We start from the raw sequence: 23025 nt of genomic DNA on the forward strand, positions 1-23025 counted from the left end.
GGTCTGTTTTCCATTCTTGACTAGTGAACTAATGAGATTTAGTGTTAATCTCAGAGATCTTTGTACTCAGAGAGTGATAGCCTTGTGAATCAAAAATAATCTTCCAAGACTCATATCACCTCAGTGGTGATGTTTGTCTCTGGATACTGATAGAGTATTTGGTTGTAAGAATTAGATGTAAGTATGACTTCCTTTGTAAAGAAGGAAGACTGATACTTTTGCTATGGCTGCATGGGCACAGATCCATTGTAGCTTCTGAATTTGTCAGTTATTCAAGTTTTGATTGATTTACTTTGGTGGTGAAGTGTCTGAATGGGTTTGTTCTGCTCTTCTATCACATGAAATTTTTTGCTGGGGTCATGTCTTTTTTGTCAGAATCAACACTGATTCAAAACTCATTGTGATGATCAGTCTCACTTAGAGAGCAAACACCATGTAACCAATTTCATTCTTTTCTTTCTATTGCAATTTTCCCAATAGTGGGCTTTATTTCACAACATGCAAAGTTTTGTGACCAAGCGTTTTCTGGATCCTGAAAAGCTATTCAGGTGACATAGGGATGACCCACAGAATGTAATGTAATGACCAGTTCCACTTAGACATGCCTTATTTTGGAATTTACTACAAATCCCAACAAAACTTGGACAAAAGTTTTTTTGTATTGCTACCTCTGAAGCTTCCTATTCAGTGAGGTATAGGAGGCAAACCATACTAAGAAGAAGGACCTATTCAATACTAAAATTCACTATACCAAGAAATCTTTGTTTCAACCATGTCTGTGGTGCAAGGTAGTGCAGCAAATTGCAAATAGAAAGAGATGAACCTAAAGATCTTAAGATTAAATATAAACTATCAATAACTGTGTTTTCTCCTTGTTCTCTCTGGTCAGGTAGAGAATCATGTAATGGCTTCATTTCACACATCTTGGGACAACTGAAGTCTTTAGTTACTTCTGCATTTAATACTGACAAGGACAAAATTGCTGTTTAGTGAGTACAAGAGCACTCTCTTAAGGAATACAGCAGTCTTGAAAAACACTGATAATTCATGACAATGTCTGATGAAATTGTATTCAAGATAAACATGTCTGTAACTAGAGACTGAAGACACGATGTGCATTTTCTTGTTAATGAATATGTAACTAAGTAGTGAGCTGGTCATGAATGAATATGTAACTAAGTAGTGAGCTACATCTGTGGTCCCTGCTTCTTAATACCTAAATATAACTTAGCCAAACTCTTTGGTACAGAATGAAAGCCAAGAGATGCGTCACCTTTTACACAGGAATTATGCAGTGTTTAGTCAATTGTAATGTGGAGGGAAACAGTCCAGCAACTCTGCTATACACTAAAGTTACACTTGTAGCCTATAGGGAATGATTTACTAAGAGATACTGAAGAGTTTTTCTCTTTTATAACAGACTCTTTAAGAGAATAGTTCCTGCCTAACCTTATGTGTAATACAGTTATTGATACAGGGATTTGCATTACAAATATCTTGACATTTCTCCAGTACCCAGGTCACCTAAGTTGCTGAAAGTTTCAGTGGCCCCTCAAGGCCCATTTTATAAGTTATGAGACATTAATCACAGGAATACATGGCAGCAACTAACTCCAAGCACTGAATTTAGTGGGAAGCACCACAGCCCTTAAATGTAGGCAATAATTTCAAATAGAACCTTAAAGTTGTTGGTTTCTTTAAAAATCACTTTTTTCACTGTTTATGAAAATTAACCCTCAACATTTCAAAGTGTACTCTCCACACTTTCTCACTTTAAAAAGAATGTCTGGTGATGTGAAGTTAGTAGTCCTGTCATGGCAGTTATCAATCAGAACAAGTGAAGACAAAGGTGGTGAACTTTCAGCATTTCTTGGGGAAATTGGACTTTTCAGTAGACTTGGAGAAATACCTAAGCTCTTCTCTATGTCTGCAGCCTTGCAATCACTTTGCATAATCAGAAAGATACACCCAAATTATTATGTTAGTGGAAGAAGAGCTTTGCAGGAAAAGATAATGCTCTTTTGGTACAGACTACTGCAAGAGCAGTATTTCTGGCATATGTTCATTTCATTGCGTGATAGAGCATATTTAGGTATAGCTAAATGTGTTTCCACAGCTTTACTGGAGCCTTCAAAGAGATATTTCAGAAGGAAATCAACTCTTCTAATTTATTTTTAGGATGCAAAATAATGTCTGAGTATGGCTGCCTGTCTGGAATTTTAGCCCTACTTGAAATTAATTCCTTTTGCTTCCATGGTGCCCTGATGATGTTACCTCCCAGTCAGCATCATTGTGGAAAGGAAAGGAAAGTTCTGAATTTCTGAATGGACTAGTTACTGAATGGAGTAGTTCTGAACTACTCAATGGAAACAGCAGTTCTCTCAGTACTTAAAAAATGAGACTTGAAATTTTAATACCAACTGTATATTTGTTAGGGTTATTTATTATATTTTCAGGAAAGACTGCTTCAAAATAGCAGCTTCCAAAAGTTTTCTTAAGGACCTTGAACTGAATGATTTGGCTATAATAGTAAAGTGGTATGAAATTCAGCAAAACTCAGTAGGAACATTAGTTCTCTTTCCATAACCTCTCTTTCTCTCTTTAGGAACTTGAAATACAATAGGGCTATAGTTCAATACATGTAAATGTAGGGATTTTTCTCTGTATAGTTATGTCATAATATTTAGAGACTGTACTTTTTTGCTTTTTATTATTTAAGACAGTATTGATGTGCAACATGCACAGTGAAAACAAATCCTAAATATCTCCCGTAACAAGAATAGGTGGTTAGTTTTGTAATAAACAGATTAAAATGTTGCAATCTTATGACTTCTTGTGAATGCTGAGCATCTTAATAGTGCACACAGGGTGTAATAATTTCATATACTGTACATCAATATGTCTTTCAGCAGGTGCAGACCAAAAGAAGAGCAGACCAAAGCCAGACTAGAACTATTTACTTTACATTACTGACTATTTGGACTGGATTTGAGCCACCAAACCATACGTCATCATCTTCTCCCTCTTACTGACCTGGTTGTTAAAATTAGTCCTTTTAGCTGCTCTACCTAAACTCATTATTACATAACTTTAGCCAAGACTTATAAAGGGACTTTATGAAAGAGGTGTTTGCTAGACTGCAATAAGGTTTCCAAAACTAGGTGAATTCATCCAGAAAGATATTTGAATACGGACTCTATTCATGGGGAAAAAAAAAATTGTCCTGGTTGGCTTGGATGAATAGTACAATTTGCCTGTGTAGTGTGGAGGAGGGATTCTGCAGCATGTCCTGTTTACAAAAATCTCTGTGTACTGTCGGGGAGTGGAGGCACACTCTGAAGAATTGCTCAGCCACGGGTGTTCATCTCCATGCTGATTCTCTGGTCTTTTTACCCTTGATTCACCACCTCCACGATCACCCCTCTGAGGAGGCTGGAAAGACCCAGAGCAGTGCTTTTCCATGTTTTATGACAGCTTCTTCTCTTTTCTGCGTCCCAGTCAACAATAAAGCAATTCAAAACATTGTCTTCAATAAATGTAACATATGCTTTTGGTCAGAAGACTTAGTGAAAAAATCTAAAGACACTTCATTTTCTCCTGAAATTTTTCAGCTATAATTGCAGGACTGATTGTATTTTAGCCTTTAGGTTTTGCAAACAAAATATGGGGCTGCTGTTGGACCACCCAAAGGAAGGTAAGTATCATCAATGCTGAGTTCTTCATATGTGGTGAAAAGGTAAGCGTGGGAATGAAGAATACATGTACCAGAACTATAGAAAATGTCATTATTAGTCTAAAATGGCATATACACTATTTCAAAACAGAGGAAAAGCAAAGGTAATTTAGGCTGGGAAACAATGTTGCAATGGTGTAAGATCAAGATGATTCATAAAAATTTTTGATTGTATTATTCTAGAACTGGCTAAATTTTTTTGAGGACTACATTGTGTCTAAGTGGTGTAGTATAAGAAATTTATTTCCAAATGACTGTATGCCTCTTGTGCCTCCAACCTATGTGGTCTTGTCTTCCCCACAACAGGAGCAAAACCAAACATAGTGGAAGACTCATCATGTAAATTTACAGGAAGATTTTGGATTCAGATGCAGTGCTAATACAATGAATCAAATTCTAAAAGCAAATTAATACTAATCTTTCTTGAGACAGGTCTCTATATTTACACATGGAATAAGTATTAATTAAACGAACAAATGAATAAACTATATTTTAATGGTTTTATGGAGTTTGTTTCTTTAGGTTGTTCTCCATTCATGTTTTTATGATTCAATTTAAAACCAGCAGCTTCAGAGACACTTTTTGCAAGGGTTAGAAAATTCAATATTTTGTAACTTTGTAGGTCTTCCAGAAGTCTTCAAGTCTTATTCTTCTCTCCCTTTCACACATAAATATGCACACATCCTTGTGTAAAGAGATTTTTGAGATCACAATCTCTGACATTTGAGATATTCTTTACAAGTGCTGTAAGAAAGTGCAGAAACTGAAGGCAGTGAAATAAAATCAATGGAAATGTACAGAGTATGTGGCATAAGGTTTTGAGGCTCTTCTTAGGGAAAAAAATCTAAATTTCAGAATATTGTCATCAGAAGGGACCAAGCTTGTAATAATGACAAGTACATATAAAACTATGAAATCTGAAAAGCATAAATGTAAACTTCTTTTCATTAGCGGTCTATTCCAATATTTCATTTCCACAGACACATTTTTGTGTCTGTTTTTTCTGGACACTTTTTAGCTATTATGTTAGCTAATAGATATCCGTAAAAGTCTCAAGCTCTGGAAGGGCTTATTCTTTTAAACTGTTTATTTGTGCATTAATAAAAAAGCTTAAAATGGGAAATATGGGAGAAATAAAAATTGCTTTAGATAGCATGTTGGAAAGTAACAGATCAGAGGGTATATTTTCTGTATTTCATGTGAAAACAGACTTTTCACTAGTGTGGTTTAAGACTTCTAAAAGCATATGCATCTCATGAAACAATGTGATTCTTTGGAAGAATATCTCCACACATTTTAGAGTGAGTAAATAGTTACCAAATCATTATATAATTGATTAAAAGCACATTTTTCTTAGGAGAATATCAACTGTCACTACCACTGCATGAAGAATACATGGGTATATGTCTCCCAGTGATGATAAACTCTGAGAGTAATATCTCAATCAGCTTGTTTTTCAGGTTGTCCTATGCAAAAGCAGCTTTCTGGCGTATGATTTTTACTTATCAGTTTCCTAAAAATTATTGTAATGCTGATCATGAAATAGTAAAGATGGTGGTGTAATGCAGGAAAAGATGAAAGTTATTATTTTCTTAAAAGCATGTTGAATTATTCCCATAAAGGCATGCTGTAATGGTAAAGCTAAAAAGTTTCTTGTTTTTTGTCCTATCCATTCATGATCTATCTCAAGTGACGCATGAAAACTCATATCTTTTCAAAGGAATTATTTGCTAAAATATATAGTGCATGGTTACATGCAGATTTACAATGCAAAATTACTCAGAAACTCAGGAGGCTGAGTAGGACTGCAAACACGGTTAGCTGAGAAAACAGCAACTTTGTTTCAACAACTAATTCAATATCAGCATTTACGTGGATGCAGAGAGGGGCATGTGCAGGACAGAGTGGTTTTGGCACTGAGGCTACTTTTGGAACAGCATGCATTGCCCCAGAAGGAGAGGGTTGTGGTCCACACTGCAGCTTGCACCTGAACCAATCCATCGTGCTGCTCAAGACATTTTTCACCATAGGAACCGCAAGAGCTCCTGCAGCAGATTAAAGAATTGCAGCAACTTCTCAGCTGGAAATGGACAGGGTTGGGTTGGTCTCGTACATGGCATCTGCACAGGGGTCAAGGTCTAGGCTGGTGTTGGTGTTGCCGTAGGTGCTGGTGTTGGGCTCAGGCCCTTCTGGAACAGGATCCACTTGTAGAAGTGAAGGTGGAGTCTCCAGGCTCTTTGCCTCTGCACAGCCTTTTCTCCAGCTGGTCATGCCAGCTTGCCAGAAGTCAGCATGGTTATCCCTGCAGACAAGGGTCCCCCTGCTGTCACCCTGCAGCAAAGCAGAGGATTAAGGTAGAGGATTAGAAAATTGGGTACTTGCCAACAAGCAGAACTCCAACCTAACTACAGATATTTTTAATAGCATATAACTTAGCTACTAGCTATTTTCTATTGCCACTACTTATTTCCTGTCTCATAAGGACTCAATGTCCTACAATATCACTCTGTCTGAGAAACATGGGTACAAAAATGTGGTATCAAACACTCTGTACCTATTCAGAAAAATGCTCTTCTATCAGAGCAATTCATATGAGCAATGAACTTAATCACATAACAGAAAAAGATTATTTAGTCATAGAAATAGAAAGCTGTACTTTTCTTCCAGTAAAAAAGGCAGACTAGGATTTGCATAGTTCATAAGGAAACATTTTTCCTTTCCTAGAAAGCAGTGTTGGATATGCCTTGTAAAGTCAAGCGAGAATGTTTTGTTGAAAATACATTATTTTCATGTTTTAATGTTAATTATTCTCTTTGGGGCTTTGTTGCATAAAATTACTATGTGTCAGAATATATAATCTAAACAATTGAATTCTGTGGAAAACCAGTGTGTTTATGCATGTCACTATCTCAGATAGGTGAACTGTCTTTAGCAAGCCAGAACCTATGCAGACACAGAGATTTCTGGAGCAGAAATACTTGTAAATGGTGCAAAAGTAAGTTTTTGAAGAAAGAATACGAAGAAAGCAGAAACATAAACAGCCTGAAAATGTCTAGCAGAAATTTTAGAAGAATGAGTCTATGAAGCCAGTGAATTCAAATCAACTATTTATAGTGCCCTCCTCTGACACTTCTCTCTATGACACAATGAAAGCTGTCTCCCTGTCTCAAAAGACAGCATGATTTCTGGGGCATCTTGTTGACCTCTGATTTGGCATCTAGTTCACATGTGCCAGGAGCAGTTTACCTTAAGGCAGACTACAGCTGGGAACTCATGAGTTCTGTGTAGGCTTTCTTTGTCTATTGATGGGTCAACTTAAATTTAGCTCGAAGAGCATAATCTCGTCTTTGTACAAAGAAGATGTCAACATAAAATGGTTTTCTTGCATGTCACTAGGAATCCTAGATGAGACTGAAAATCCATGCAATCATTTGGTCATAAATTTCTTTGCCATAAATACATTTATTTGAATTTAATGATTTCATTATTGATTACCTGAATCCAGATTTGGGATATCACAGTTTTCAATATAAATATACTGGCTGATTGACATTTCTTCTTCTGTGTTTGTGCCCCTGTCAGCGAAGTCTCAGTGTTGTCATTGACTGGATGTTTATTACTTATGTACCCACAGGGAGGAAACAACCATTTCTTACTGCCAACTTTTTTTTCTAACTGAGTTGGCTAGGTACAGTGCTCACTAGATCTAAATACATATTTTGCTGAGCAATCAAAGTACTAAAGGTTATTTCTAAAGATTCTCTCAATTTTTGAGACAAGTAAGCAAAATTCTTAAAGGGAACCCCTCATGTCTGTGAGGATGTAAAGAAATACATCAGTGTTAAGATATTTTTTAGTTAAAAAGATATTTTAAAGAAGTATTACAATGTTCATAATGATCATATTATCAAGTAGGAAAGATTCTTGGAACTCCTGTAGAGATAGGGAAGCATCAAAGGCTTGAGGCAATGAAGAACCACCTAGAGACTAACTTTAATTATGCATTTATAAAAAGGTAGTTTAATTATTACTGTTGGACATGTGATAATTCCAAATTTAGAGTACTGGCTAAAAATTTAAAATGTTTCCATGAATCCCAAGCCACCCTTAGAATTGAATCCCTGGTATTAATGCCAGGCATCCTGGCATGGAAAGTCAGCATTAGGGAGCATTGAGAGCCTCCAAAAGGGGGTGAGACACAGGCTGCCCCACACAGGTCATGTCTACCCTTATGGGTCTTAGCAGGGGTCAGAGCTGGGATCTGCAGCATTCATGGTTTTGTTAGGCAATGACAAAGCAAAAGTTGGGCCTGAGCTGGGGGTCTGAGGGGTCAAACCCACCAAGAGATGGGTTTGAGGATCAGCATCCCATGGCATAGATTCAACATTCACCCATAGAAAACCAGTTTGAGCTTATAATGGTCATACATTGGGGTGGGGTGGAGGTCCCAAAGTGGGGGCGGGTCAGCATCATTAAGGTCTGATGCTGGGTGGAATAAAAATTGGATTTTTCAGTGCTTCCAGAGTGGATTTTGATTTTAATGGGACAACACTTACTACTGCACTACTTACTGTCTATTCCGTGGACAGCTACCCTGATGGCTTTGCTGCTTCAATCCTTTTATTTTTATGTGCCTTTATAATCTCTCTGGCCACAGATTTTTCAATGAGATATACAGAAAACAGCTGAGTTTGTTTCATTGGAAAACTGAGCTATTTCAAGGGTAGGACTGTGAGAATTTTCAAAGTGAGCTATGTGCAACATGGTGCAGATCATCTAAGGAAAGGGAAAACCTGGATAGAGGAAGTTGGCACCATGTGCAATCTCTTTCTTCTGCGTGGTCTGCTCCACTTTCCCTTTAGAAAGAATATGTTCCTTTTGCCAGCCCTCAAAATACAGGAAGCCCATTACACAGTGGGAGTGGAGTTTGCTCTGAAGAGAAAGAAAGAAAGAAAGAAAGGAAGAAAGGAAGAAAGGAAGAAAGGAAGAAAGGAAGAAAGAAAGAAAGAAAGAAAGAAAGAAAGAAAGAAAGAAAGAAAGAAAGAAAGAAAATGAGGAAAGGAAGAAAGAAAACAACTTCAGAAGCATTTGCAGCTAAAATGCATTCTCAAGAAGATGTAGAGGGAGAGTTTTCTCTTTTCTTCCTCAAATTTGCAGTTGAGTCAGTAAGCCTAAAAGCAAAGCAAAAGGATGACATCTGATTTAGTCCGTGAAGTCCTTGAAAAGAGGTGGTGTATGAGCATGAGGGGCTTTTTGTCAATATGATACTTCAATTTATTATTCTACCACAGAATTTTTTCTTCCTTGCCATATTACACAACCATCTTAAAATTCTAAACAAAAAATGCATGATCCTCTACCAGATTATTCCATGGGAGTGATTTAAAAGGAAGTTTTTGCAGTCAAAAAAAGGTCAGTAGAAGATGAAATCAATGTGGTTGTGCTCTGAAAGGTCAAGAGCTTACCAGCGTGGAGCAGTTTCAAGTCCATCACTAAACCATTCACCATTATGTCATCCTCAAGTGCCATATCTGCAGGTCTTTTAAATGCCCCCAGGCATGGTGACTCATCTACATCCCTTGTCAGCCTGGCTATGCTGATGTTTGGTATTTTTCCCTCATGTCCAATCTAATATCAATCATCTTAAATCAATTATCCTTTATACAACACTTTTCTTTATACAACAGTATTTCTAACATGACATGGAATCAGAATACCATGTAAAAGACAAGACAGGAAGGTGCAGTGCAAAAACCTTTAACTTTTTTGAGAGCCCTTCAAACGCTCTATGGCCTTGTTAATCTTCCAGTAATGAAAGCCGAAGTTTTTTGTTTTTTTTTTTTTTTTGTTTGTTTGTTTTTTTAAATGATAATGGGAAATATATTAGAGATAGGTTCACCTGCAGAAAACCCTGAATGCTGTGGTATTCTAGGTCCTGCCTTTGTTGCCCTTGTTACTTTGTGCATAGTGGAGCTTGTGAAGTGCAGCAGAAAATAGCATTGAGAGAAATCTGTTATGATAATTAACTTCGGTTTCAGTTGTCTCGATGTATTTCGGCACTGGCAAGTTGCTGTCAGACTAATGAAGGGCTCTGGCAGGGAAAAATGCAAAAGCAGAGAACAATCTTATTCCATGAATGTAGAGCATAGTTATGGGAACTGTTGGTCAGATGCTTCACCAAATTTGACAAGTCTTGTATTACACTGTTAAAGAAAAGCCATGAAACTCACACAATTATGTTGTGGGCTGATAAGAAAATATTCCTGTTCTCAGAGGACTCTGGCTGAAGCCTAGTGTTAAAAGATAAATAAGGCATAAATGGCATGGAACCTATATGTATTTTGTACAGTATGTTATGGCTACAACCAAGGAATCTTCCAGTGTGTGCCTTTTGATGAACATGCATTGCCATTGGACTCAAGACAGTGAGATATACCTTTCCCCACTTTATTGCCTTTTTCTCCCCCATCTCTTCAACAGTTTGTAAAACTTTGAAAGCAGAGAAGTTGAAAAGAGGCAGACCTTCTGATTTCCCTGTAGTGGTACCAAACCCACTAATATTTGTGCACTTTTCTGGAAGAAAAACATCAGTTTGGGAAAGTCATCTCTTTACAGTGTAAAGGTTGTCTCAGCATGAAAAGCCACTCTAAGTCTGGGAATTCAAAACACACTTGGATCATTAGTTATCTTGCTGATCAAGAGGGTTTGTTAATCAATATGACTTGGGCTTTATGCTCTTAAAAATTACTGTTGTTTGTCACCTTCCTCCCAGCCAAATGTAACAAATAGCTAATAAACATCAGTGCTGTATAATAAATTTGATAAATAGCCAGTAAGCAAGCCTGAAGAAGTGCTTTTATATGAAGTGCTCTGGATCTCAGCAGATGGTTCAGCTTTGTTTAATCTATTGCTTTTAGCTGCGCTATGTTCTGGGACTTCTTTACTACAGCCTAATGTAATAATTTTGTCTATGAGGATTTCTTGAGCAAACACCTCAACAGCTAAATTCTCTGTCTGCTGGGACCTGCAGACATCACTTAGGTGCTGTAGGTGCCCATTTATGTCTGACTGCTTCCTGCCTCTGCTGTTAGTGGTGGCAGAGGTGTATAAAATCTGGTTTTCAAAAAATATTAGTAATTCCTGGAACTTCACATTTTGAGTATATTGTTTTTGCTTTCTTTGTCAATTCACACCAGCAGGTCAGTAGATATACTGATGTTAATTTCTAATGCAGGTCGTAAAAAGTCAGTGGTGACAAACTGTATTTCACCAGGGCTATTCTGCTTTTTAACATAACTGAACAAGCATGAAAGCCTGTCTGCATTATTTTGGTAGGAGGTATTTTATTATTTTCCTGCTATTTTCCACTAAGACATTTTGCATGGCAATAATGGGAAGTAGGATTTCACGTGTATTTTCTTGTGAAGTGTGTCTTCAAGGTAATTGCATAACAGACACTCCATCTAAAAATGAAACAGTGGATAAACACAATCTCCTATTTACTTGTGTTTGGTAAGACTCTCTCAGGGAGTTAATAGATTTTTTTCTTTCTGGCAACAAACTGCTTCCTCTTTCAAAGGCTATTTTTAACAGTGTTGGTAATATCATTTCTTTTACTTGCAGGGCTTATTTTTGACTGTATGCATTTTGCAGTGCCTCTATTCATTTGAACCTAGGGAAAAAAATATTTAGTTATTAACTTTTTGGACCACAGATATTTTCATGTGCACTAGAAAATGTTTCTTTCATGTCAAGCTGAGGAATTGTCACACTGACATCTTTCAAGATCTCCTCTTGGTTGACAGCACCCACTCTTAACTGGTTGTAGAGTGTGGGCACATGCTGTTTGTCACATACTGAATTCCAGTGACTTTTAATAAGGCTGATCTTTAGCAATGTCTCTCTCTGATATCCCTTGATGATTCACAGGACTTTTGCTTATATACTCCTCTGTTTGTTCTTGTGAAAATTCAGGAACTTTCTCCTCTTTCCTTAAGAGTTTATCAAACACTATAAAAATTTCTTTGAACTCAAGTGTTAACAGTTTGTAATTGTGATGTTTTTACCCACCTTATTTTTGGATATGGGAACATTATTTTAATGCAGCTTAGCATTGAAGATAGATGTTCATTTTGGTTAATCTTGTCTTCTTGTGTGCAAAAGCAAAGAAGAAAGCGAGTAAAATACAAAAAACAAAACTCTTCACCTCTGTAGATACAGACCACCTCCCTCCATTTTCCTCTATTCAAGAGTACAGATGTGAGACTTTCACCAGAACTGTAACATAGAAAAGTACGACATTGATTATTTTTTAGGATAACACCACCAATAACTTTCTTGCAGTATCATGTGCTCAAGTCTGAACTCCATGGAGGCCTTTCTTCCTGAAATATTCTAATTTTACCTCTTTTTACAAGATAATCTCACGTCTGTTGTTTATCCCTTCCCAATGGTCTTCAGGTTTTGGTGTACACAGTCAAAACAGCAGCATGTTCTTTCAAAAGCTGAAACTTTTTCTGTATCTCACTTTTTGAACTATGGCTGTAGTCATGTATTTTGAACTTTGAGGTGCACTTAATGTATCTTGTTGCCTTTATTTCTGCTTTTGAGCTCCTAGTCTAGAGCCTAGTATCTTTGTGTCTTTTACTATTCTAGTGAAGCACTGTATCTGATGAATTTAGTCCAAATAGCAAATCACCAACGAACAGTGATTTTTGTTGACCACGTATCTGGTCTGCTGTGATCTGCTTTGCAGTAATTGCCCTTATTAATAATCAGCAGAACATCTAGCAAGGTATCAGACATTCCTCACAAAATTTTTGCCTGATAAATGGAACAAAATATGTCCTCCTTTTCTTATATTAGTTTATTATGGGATTTCATACTTAAGGAACCACTTTGGCATTTTGAAAAGGTTTATTATCTTTCAGATTAACTCGCATTCAGGCAACATATTCTCCACTGCAATATTTCAAAATAAATACATAGCCCTTGAAAGAACTATTTCAGAAAAAGTGTAGAGAGAAACAGTGTTACTAATATATTTTACAATTGTTCCCATGGAACTAAGTCTTTTATAATCTTGTTAATCCTCTTAATAAAAAAATTAAGGCATCAAGTTCTATATGGGATTTAAAAGGAGATGTAAGAACTGTAAGTTTTTATTAGGTGAAGAAAACAGAAACACATTTTTCTCTGCACCACTTTTTAGCAACATCTGGCTGCAAAAATTATTTGGTGATATTAATATTGAACACTTCATCTTGAGCCAAACTCTCGTGAAATTTGGTTATGTACTAATTTCAGAATAAAATGTGGCTTGCAGTAACTTCAGTCACAGAGCTGTGAGTGTTGGCTGGAGAAGACAATGTAGGCACATCCTGTGTGCATCTAAATTCCTGAGTGGGATGTGCGCTGGATAGTCTATCCTATGTACTCCATGAGCATCTGCATAGCAGATATATGTAAGGTAGATGATTCCTCGCTAATAGGGAACGTAACATGGCACAGCAACACTGACCATTTCTACCTTCCCTGAATCAATCTAGGATGACAAAAATTTTCTGGCTTCTATAGATTATTGATTTACTAGTGTTTACAAAGTCATTTTGCAGGCAACTGATGCATTAAAAATTATTTTAGAAAGCAAACTTCATGAAAAGATAATGAGTTGGAAGCTTGCAACACAATCAAGCCGAAGAGAGAGAATGACTGAGAGATGTTAAACTGCAAGAATTTAAGTAATCACCTGTGATTTTGAAAGAAGCAAAAGAAAAAAAACTTGTCAAAATCTAAAATGATTGGAAAACTGTTTAAAAGAACTGTTTCATTTAAATATTGACTTATATACAGAATTAGTATATGGTACAAAAGAAAATCAGCAGATTTTTATTATATTGGCAGCTAAAATAAACACCATAATTCTCATTGAGCAGATAAAATCACTCTTCCATTCTTAAGAGGTCTTAGTACAGCTTCAACAGTTTGACCAAACAAGCTAATCTCATCCCATTTCCTGCTTTCGTTTGTTTATTTATTTTCATGACAAAAATTACATTTCATTTATATGGACATTTACAAACATATTTTTATGTCTTTGTATATTATAAAGTGAATGGTGCATGTTTCAGCCTTTAATGAGTCTGGTAAACTCTAAATCTTTGTCAGAATTCAAATTTAAACATTCACATGGGATTTTTTAAACTATTAAACTTGGTTGGCCTTCACTCCCTAATCAGTTGAACTGATTGAAATTACATGAGTCCAATGCCAAGGCTATGATATTTTGATAATCCCATGGTAAAGAGAAGAGAATGGGTTTTTATAGGAAATCTAAGGCAGGATTGGAATTATGACATAAGCAATAAGCATAGATAGGTAAGAACATGTCTGACCAGCAACTACAGAAATAGACAAAGGAAATAAATCTTGACAATATCAGGAAATCTTTCCACATACCTTACATTACATTAGGGATGTCTGTGACTACAATCTACCTCCTTATTTAAGCCAGGAGTCTCAATCAGTATCAAAAAAATTCAAACCCAGAAATCATGAGCATTTAAACCTATGGCACAATGACATATGATCAATATGATAATTTAGTACTTTATTTTCATATAAATTCTTTTTTAACACATAATTTTAGGACAAGAAATCACTGGGACATCTTATACTCTAAAAAAAAGGTTAAATAATTGAAAAATCTCTGAAGTGCCAAAAAGAGAAAAGGAAAAAAAAAAACCCAAACAGTGTAAAATAAATCAAAAATATATTATCAAATTCAGTAATAGGGTTAAGGTAAAAAAAAAAAAAAAAAAAAAAGTTGATCTGTACTAGTTATAGTCTGCAAACTGCATTTCACTATAGGTATTAGTCATAGCAGAAAATTAGTACCTACAAATACTGTTGTAAGACAAAAAAGATGGGGGTTTATTTCACCAACTGAAGCTAGAAAACAACATAGTTAATTGAGCAATTGCTTTGAAGTCTCTGTTGTATAGCTACTTACCTCTCTACCTTTTATATATATCACTGACTTTCTAGAAGCATTCCTCAGCTCTGCTTGCTCAGGTAATAGAGGACCGTTTTGCCAAGGGTGGAAATCTTTAGAGAGGGTGTCCAGCAAAGATTCAGGGAGAGATCAGCCCCAGGTACATGCATTCTTGGATTCTCAACTTTTTTAATCCAGAGTAGCAAAAGCAGAGACTTATGGACTGTAGCACTGATAGCAAAGTTCTGTGCCACACTGTAGGCATTACTTCATTCACTTTAAATTCTCGAATGCACTTAGCATAATTCTGGACTTTTATTCCTGGAAGATTGACAATCTCACTTTTATTGCAGGAGGATTGCAAGGGTGATCAAATTTGAATTTGGGGAATGACAAAAAAAATTAAGTTTACTTGACATTTTCTAATGGGGAGGAGATAGCATAGGGATTGTCTCAATCGTGTGTTGGGTTGTACTTTAAACAAATAAATGAACAATGTTTCTCTAATCAGCACTTTCTTTTGTAGTCATACTTATTATGACCTATTGTTACTGCCAATGGAATATGAAAAGTAACAATAAATGGACAATTTCTGTAATTTTGGTCTGGACAGTGAATAATAACCACATTTTTGGGGCTTCCTGTACTTGTCTGTTTACAAAGTTCTTGAAAAAGTGCAGTGTACCATATGCAAAATATTAAAAGGTCCACTTTCAAATTTGTGCAGCTGCTAGAACATTTTGAAGTTGCTTTCAGATAAGCAAGCTCATGCAATAACTAAAAAGCATATAATTCCACCGACAATACTGCTGGGAAAGGAAATCACAGACCAGAAAGGCATCAGTTTCTAGTGAGGAGCACACTTTGGTGAGTGTGTTTAAAATTATTTCCTGTATAAGAAAGATTCTCTCTTCTAATTGCAACACCCAGCTTAGGCAGACAGAAACTCTCTGAAACAGTGAAAGCCTTCAGCAAAGACTTTTCCAGCTGCTGAATGCAATCCCCATGAAAGCAGCTAAAATAAATAGACAGATGCCTGGATTTGACTGGAGAGGGAATGGTCTCACATGAAAAATGACTACTCAGGATGATGGAACGTTATAAATAACATCCAGTTCATGTCCTCTGCCAGCTAAGAACTTTTTATGGCAAGATGTAGCAGTTCAGTTCTGCATGCAGTGCCATGCAGTCATCACACCTTGTCTGGAAAACTCCACAGAAGAACTGTCTTTTTGCAGGCAGGTAAGTAATGTAATTCAGTTTTACAGTTGAGGAAACATGCTTTGGAAATGTAAGATCTCTGCAGTTCGGTGCCTCCTAATTTATCCTGGATACACAGAGAAGAGAGAGTAGCTCACACTGAACTACATACAATAGTAGAAAGAAATTTGCATTGAAGGTGACAACAGAAATTTTCAGCTGTAAATATGATGTAACCTTTAGGAGACCTTTTGCTATTCTGGATGATTGAAAGGCACTTACAATCCATTATTTAAATAGTCTGGTGGTAGATGTGCATTTTATTTGTAAAAACTTGTCATTTAGCTCCAATCCACATTGCTTGATCTCTTCTCCTCCCCACTCTCCCCCCTAAATGCCAACTTGAGAAGGGCTCTGATCCTGTCAGTTTAGTCTGCTACCATGAGCAGAAAATCAAAGCTTGTATAGTCAAAGCTTTGGCAGCTTCAATGACTTTGCCTTTTCAGAATGTATTTAATTCCCCTTTTCATGCATTGGCACAGACATGCCTCTCTGATGCTCTTCAACTACAGCTGTGTGCACTTGTATTGACAAACTTATCAAACAAACTCAAAGGGAAAGAGATAAGTAGAAAGACCTTTTCCTATGAAAAATAAAAAATTAAGACAAAAAAGAAAAAAAATTATTTTTATTTAAATAGGCCAAACCAATTTGCAAATATTTCCTCAAGCAGGCAATTGCAGTCTACAGGGAAGGTAGTTGTGGTAATTACTTGCAATTATTGAATATCTTTCATTGATCATAAGTTATATGCAGGTTATGCAGGAACAAAGTAGATTTGAATGCCCTTCTATTAATACACACAATATCTTACAATCTGCTTGTCTCATAGTGTGCTTGTATTCTGATGTTCTGCAAATGCCAGTAAACACTTGATTGTGTTTGGATTTATTCACAGTGTTAGTTTTGCACCTCAGTTCATGCAAACTCACTGCAGTTTGCACCAGTGGCAGGACGCTGCTGTACAGCACACCTTGCTCTGAGGACTGTCATTGGGAACATTTTTGATGTCTTTAAAATGTGAATGCCTTCTTTTTGCTGTGTGCCTCATGCTGTTTATACAGGGCAGTCATCTCTGGCCATAAAGCCAGGGCAAGGGAAAAAAAACAGTTGCAACAGAGGAGTCACTGAAGACACAGAGGGGGCAGAACAAAGACAACCTCTTACTAAATACTTGTCAAAGCTTTCTGCTTGCAGTGTTTTTTCCAGACTAGACTAGAAGAACAATAGACTGTGGAGAGCAACAAAAAGAGGTGGTGGAAATTAACATCTTAATTCACCTGAATGTGGCCATTGGAAGTGTCTCAACACCTTGTCATATAGTCTGGGAATACGCTGGTGTCTGGAAGAATGACATTGCAGCAGCACTTGGAGTGTATTAAAATAGGAATCATCTGTGAGGACTTTGGAGAGTCAGACTCCTGAGATGTAGCATAAGTAATTTCATTGCTATTTTTTAAACTGTAGCTGCTTGAAGCTTACTAGTTAAAAAATGTCATAGGATACATTAAACTAGGATAGGAGGCAAAGCACAGATTGTAAATTAACAAAACATCAGCTGCTTCAACTGCTCTTAGTTATCATTAAAACATAGTAACATTCACAAAAGTCAGAGAAAACTCAGCTTCAGACAGGAAGCTGAAGGACAATCATGTCCTTTGGATAAAAAAAGGAACAGAACTCCTAGAAGTGTGAACTAAGATCTTCAATAAATAAAACTAAATGTAATGCTAACTATGTGTTTGAGTAAAGGTCTGAGCTTTCCAGTGGTGTTAATGATGAATCATTGTGTCTGTATTTATTTCTTATTGATGAAGGAAGATGTTCAAAGAATCACAAAATCATAGAACGTTTCGGACCTTAAAGCTCATTTCATTGCGTCTCCCCTTCCACTAGGCCAGACCCCCATATCACCTGGTCTTAAATACTTACTAAAACTTCAATTCTGTCACTAGAACTTCACAGTAGATCTCTTATTATTTCAGTTTATTGCAGAATTCAGAGCCTTGATCATCTGCCATCACTTAAGAGGCTGCTGCTTATTAAAAGAAAGTGCTGAATGTCAGATACATTAAAATGAAACATTCAGCATTAGTAGTGTTATGCCTTGGCCCTGAACCTAGAGGTAGGTTTTCAGGCAAACACACAATTATGTTTGTTGCCAGGGAGACCACCATTTTCATATTTCTGCTGTTCAATCAGACAGCTAAGCACTAGAGCTCCAGGGATGTATCATCCAGGCCGCTGGTTAATCTCCCCTTGGTACACTCAGCAAAATCTATTAAGGCACTTGCTTCTAACCATGTCACATACTGTACTGTGGCATTCTTGTAGCGAGAGTATCTGCACCCTTGGTATGTCAGGCACTGTGTGTCCCCCCAGTCCTTTTCTTGACCCTGGTAACACAGCTGTTTCTAACTCATCTTTGAGCACCTGTAGACGGTTTCTTGATTGCTCTCATCTTTGCAGGTCTATAATCCTTAGCAAGAAAGTAATAAGATAATGTCTGAAAATATCTGTCCCTCACCTAAGCACCTAGTATTCTTGGTGAAAACAGAATTTACCTTGCCCTTGTGAACCACAGTCATGGTTCACATTTGTGGGAATGTGGTAATGACTATGCACCGTAGTGCTTCCCCTCTGGCTAGCTCCATGACAACAAACCAGAATCCACTCTAATCTGTTCTCATGATCAGTAAATGTCAGTTGCATCCTGAAAGAAATCAGCTTTAATTTTTTAAATGGACTGTTCTGTTATGTTCATTCTCCGTTGCATTAAACTGCATCTCAACTCAGCAAAGCATCTGAGCTACAGTTAGTAAGTGCAAAATGTTGCTGTTTACCCCTGCCATTTTTAATATGCCACTGGTATCCTTAAAGCCCTCATCAAGGTGATAGTAAGCTGTTAAATATTATTTTGTGCTAGTGGTCCCCTGCCTAATTTCTAATGCCATCCCACAGCTAATGAGCTGCTAAGAGCTGTATCTGAGGTATGAAATCCCAGTGATGGTGCATCCCAGAGATTTGTGGATGAACTCCATGCAGACCAAACAAAAAAAAAAAATGTATTTCCAAAAGAATGGGAAGTGACTCAGTTCCCATGGTGTCCACTTGATCAAAATCATAATTCTTGATGTATATTCAAAGATTCATGTATTCTATGGACTTAGTACACAATCAAAAGATGTAAAAATATTGCAATTTTAAAAATAATTTTGTGATGATCATTATCTAAAGTTAAATGCCAGTAAAGTTAGAGAAAAGTCTGATTTGTGGAATATATGACCTGAGTTAGGCCACTTTCCTGAGCTCCTGTGATTTAAAGACATGGCCATTAACAAGGTCGTCTTTTTGTGCCTGTCTTCAAAATTATTGCATTTGCCAATTTGCAGTTGACTGGGACCCCTCTAGATTTCCCAAAACTTTGAAAATGCACTGGAAGAGCTCACATTATGACATCAGCCAGCTCTTACCCTTGGATTAATATCACTAGGCCTTCCAAAGTTATAAGGATCCATCTGGAGCAGTAAATCATGTGCAGGTTTGGGGGACGACCAAACATAGGATGTTTAAACTCCACAGCTGACTCCTGTCTCTGCCTGGTATCCTGCTCATTTGGGGGATTGGGTTGGATTATGAGGTGGTGGAAGGGGATAGTTTTTGGAAGGGTTTAATCTTTATCTCAAGATTAAACTTTGAAAATGATAAAGCATATTGGCCCCTCATCCCTTTAAAATGAACCAGTATGAGATATGTATGCTGCCAAACTGTCCAACTGATTCCCATCTTCAGGTTTTTGGAGTTTCCCAAATATGTGGCATAGCTGGAGGAAGCAGTCCCTACTGGAAAGTGGTGGTAGGCTGGCTGGCAAGTAGAGCTCTCAGAAATGTTGCTTGCCAGTCTGATTATTTAAAAACTGGTTAGGGATGGCTGCCCAGGGTCATCACTCTTCAGTACTGAGATGAATTCAGCATCTCAGCCCTGGATGCCTCTCCAGGCAAAAAGGGCCTGGAGCTGCTCAAGGTGAACTGCATACAGCATGGAACTATTGCAATTATTCACCACGAACTTCTGGGGACACAAACAGAGCTGAAATCCCACTTGTCTAAATTCTGAATTTATTAGATCAGCAGAGGTAACATATTTCTAAGTGACATTTGCAGTCTTTCTTTAAGACAGGTGAATAGATAAGTCTTTTTATTTCTTGGGTTCAAAAGGACATTTCAAACAATTTCTGTGAAAGATTGCCTGTCCTTGTGAGCATTTTAAAGGGAATTAGTAGGCCAGTCTTGGAGAGGAAATTTCTGTGCCAGATCAGCATGTGGTCTGTGCTATTTGTTTCACTGTGGCCAGGGTGATGTCCAAGATTTGGTTTTGTGTGGAGGGCAGCCTGAGCCCCTCAGACCCTCAGGCAGCTCAAGTCTTGTATAATATATGTGCTGAATTCAGCTCAAAGCAGAGCCAGTGGCTTGCCCTGACTTCTTCAATCTTTATAGCAGTGGATGACAGTGTGAGATACTTTGGTGTGTTCAACCTGTCCTTGCCCTCTTCCTTAGGCATCTTATTGAAAAAAATACAGGCTAGATGGATACAGATATATCTGGCCTGGTCAAACTATCTTATCAAGATTACAGGGATCCTATGAGTACTTGAACTGACAGCTCTTGTTTTCTAGCAATATGTCTTAATCCAGCAGAACCACTGGGAAATACAAAAGCAGAAATTGTAATTGGAGTGGGGCAGCAAGAAAGCAAGACACTATTTGGTTCTGGTCTCTGTGACCTTCCTTAGGGACAAAGGTGGGTCAGGAGTTCCAAATTATCTCTGTTTCAGAAATATGTCACGTGTTTTTTCCTGTGCAGGATCAGGGCTCAGTATGGTTTTTCTTCACAGTGTCCGTCTGTCGCCATATTTTCTCTTCAAAATCAAAATTAAAGTCATTAGTCAGTTAATAGAATTTTTAACGTCTTCTTTTTCTCTCTGGATGCCTGAATTAATATCCCAGATCCTCAATACCTCCACTGCATAATGATGCTTCACATGCACAGAGTCAAAACCATTCAGCATACAAACATTCTGATGATGAGTGCTCCAGCTGTAACACATCCCTCTACAGATACAAGAGCACATTTGCTTTCTTGTTTACCTTTTGTAGCAGCATATGAAAACTGAAGTATTTCATGCCCTGTCTCCCTCCCTTCCTCCCACTCATAATTTTCCTGTACATGTTTGATCTTCCTGTATTTTTTGGCTGCTATACACAAAATCTTTGTTAACTCTGATTTCCTTCCTTAGGTTATTTCTATATGCATGCTTTTTAGCAAGTGAAAAGTGCCCCAATGTTTTCAAAGACAGCTGGAACTGAGGAAACCACAAAGTATTACAGACATAGGCCCCTTTATTTAGGGAGGGCCCTTATTTAGGGGGGGCAGGAACATTGATGTATGGATACAACAAAGAAAAACCCAAGTTAAAATCAATTAAATTATTTCAAAAAAGAACCTATTGTTTTTACCAAATCTGCATTTTCACAAGCCATTACTCTTACTCTTTCACGTCTCAAAAAGAATATGCCTTTACTCCATGGCTGTGTGCAACAAAATAAATTTGAAATTTTAAACGTATCATGATGTAAATTTATCAAGAACTAAAGTCTCTTTACAAACCCTATCAGAAAAATGTCTCTGAACCTTGCTCTGAATGGAGAGGGGAGTTTGTGCAAGTTTTGCCTCTACCCAGGCCTCTGACAGTAGACAGTATTTTATTGAGGCAACTAGCACCCCAAAACCCATTCTCGTTTGCAAGTTCTTAATAATGGACAATTAGGTTTCATAAAAAATTAGTTATTTATTTAATAGACAAAAAATTAACTGTCATTAGACTTTTAAATGTTAGTTTTAAAGACTTTTAAAGGCTACACAGGATAAACAAAAGTACACTACTAGTAGATAAACAATTCAGTGAACTATAAGGTACTCATATTTCAGCTAGTGAACAAATAATAAAGATTAGGATTCCATGTTTCTTACCATCCAATTTCTGATGAGGCATACATCAAAAATCCTGTGCTCTCAATTTCACAGAATCACAAAATCACTAGGTTGGAAGAGACCTTCAAGATCATCAAGTCCAACCCATGCCCTAACACCTGAACTAAATCATGGCACCAAGTGCCACATCCAACCTTTTTTTAAACAACTCCAGGGATAGTGACTCCACTTTCTGGAAAAGTAACCATGGAGATGCATCCAATGGGTCAGGGAGGAGCCCTACATGTTTTCATGGGTGTGTAGGAGGCTTCTGCCTCCATGAAAATGTGTGTAGCTTTCATAGAGTAAAAGCAGTGTTTTTCTGTCAATAATTCCTAACCTGTCTCTCCATACATCTTGCTCCCAAAGATGTTTATTTGTCAGCTGGGGATCTCGCCCTCTTGGTGTCAGAGATAACTCTCTGCTGGGCATCTGTCTGGCCTGGGTTGTCTCACCTGTGTGCACAGGCTGATGGACACTGTAGATAAGATGTCGGTGGCAGGAGCATCCTGCAACCCATGGTTGTTTTTGATGTTTTCCTCATACACTTCTTAACATTGATTTATAAAGAGCAAATCAGAAGTAAAAAAATCCCTTCCACTGATTTCTGCTAGTATTAGATTCACTTTTTCTCTCCTGTTGCTGTACATGCACATACTCATATGGTACTGGCTGTGTAAATAAGAGTCTTTCACAGGGATTCTAGGTATAAAAGGACATTTCAGAGGTATCTGAAAACTTCAACTCACTTTAAATTTAAAATTAGTCCTGGGTCTCTTAATTTAAAGTATGCTAAAATGTCCTTTGCATGTTCAGAAAACAAAGTACTGTGCAAAGATAACGTGTGGCTTATATAGCTTTTTCAGGCAAATGATGACATTCTCTTAATGTATCTTAAAAATTGTATCCTGTCTTGCAAACACAGCATTGCTGTTCCTATTGTACTCTCACACAATGTTGCAATAAAACGGAATTAGGTAATTCAATAAATTACTGGAAAACATTTTTCC

The sequence above is a fragment of the Haemorhous mexicanus genome, chromosome Z, assembly GCF_027477595.1.
Source record: "Haemorhous mexicanus isolate bHaeMex1 chromosome Z, bHaeMex1.pri, whole genome shotgun sequence".
In the NCBI taxonomy this organism is placed as follows: domain Eukaryota; kingdom Metazoa; phylum Chordata; class Aves; order Passeriformes; family Fringillidae; genus Haemorhous; species Haemorhous mexicanus.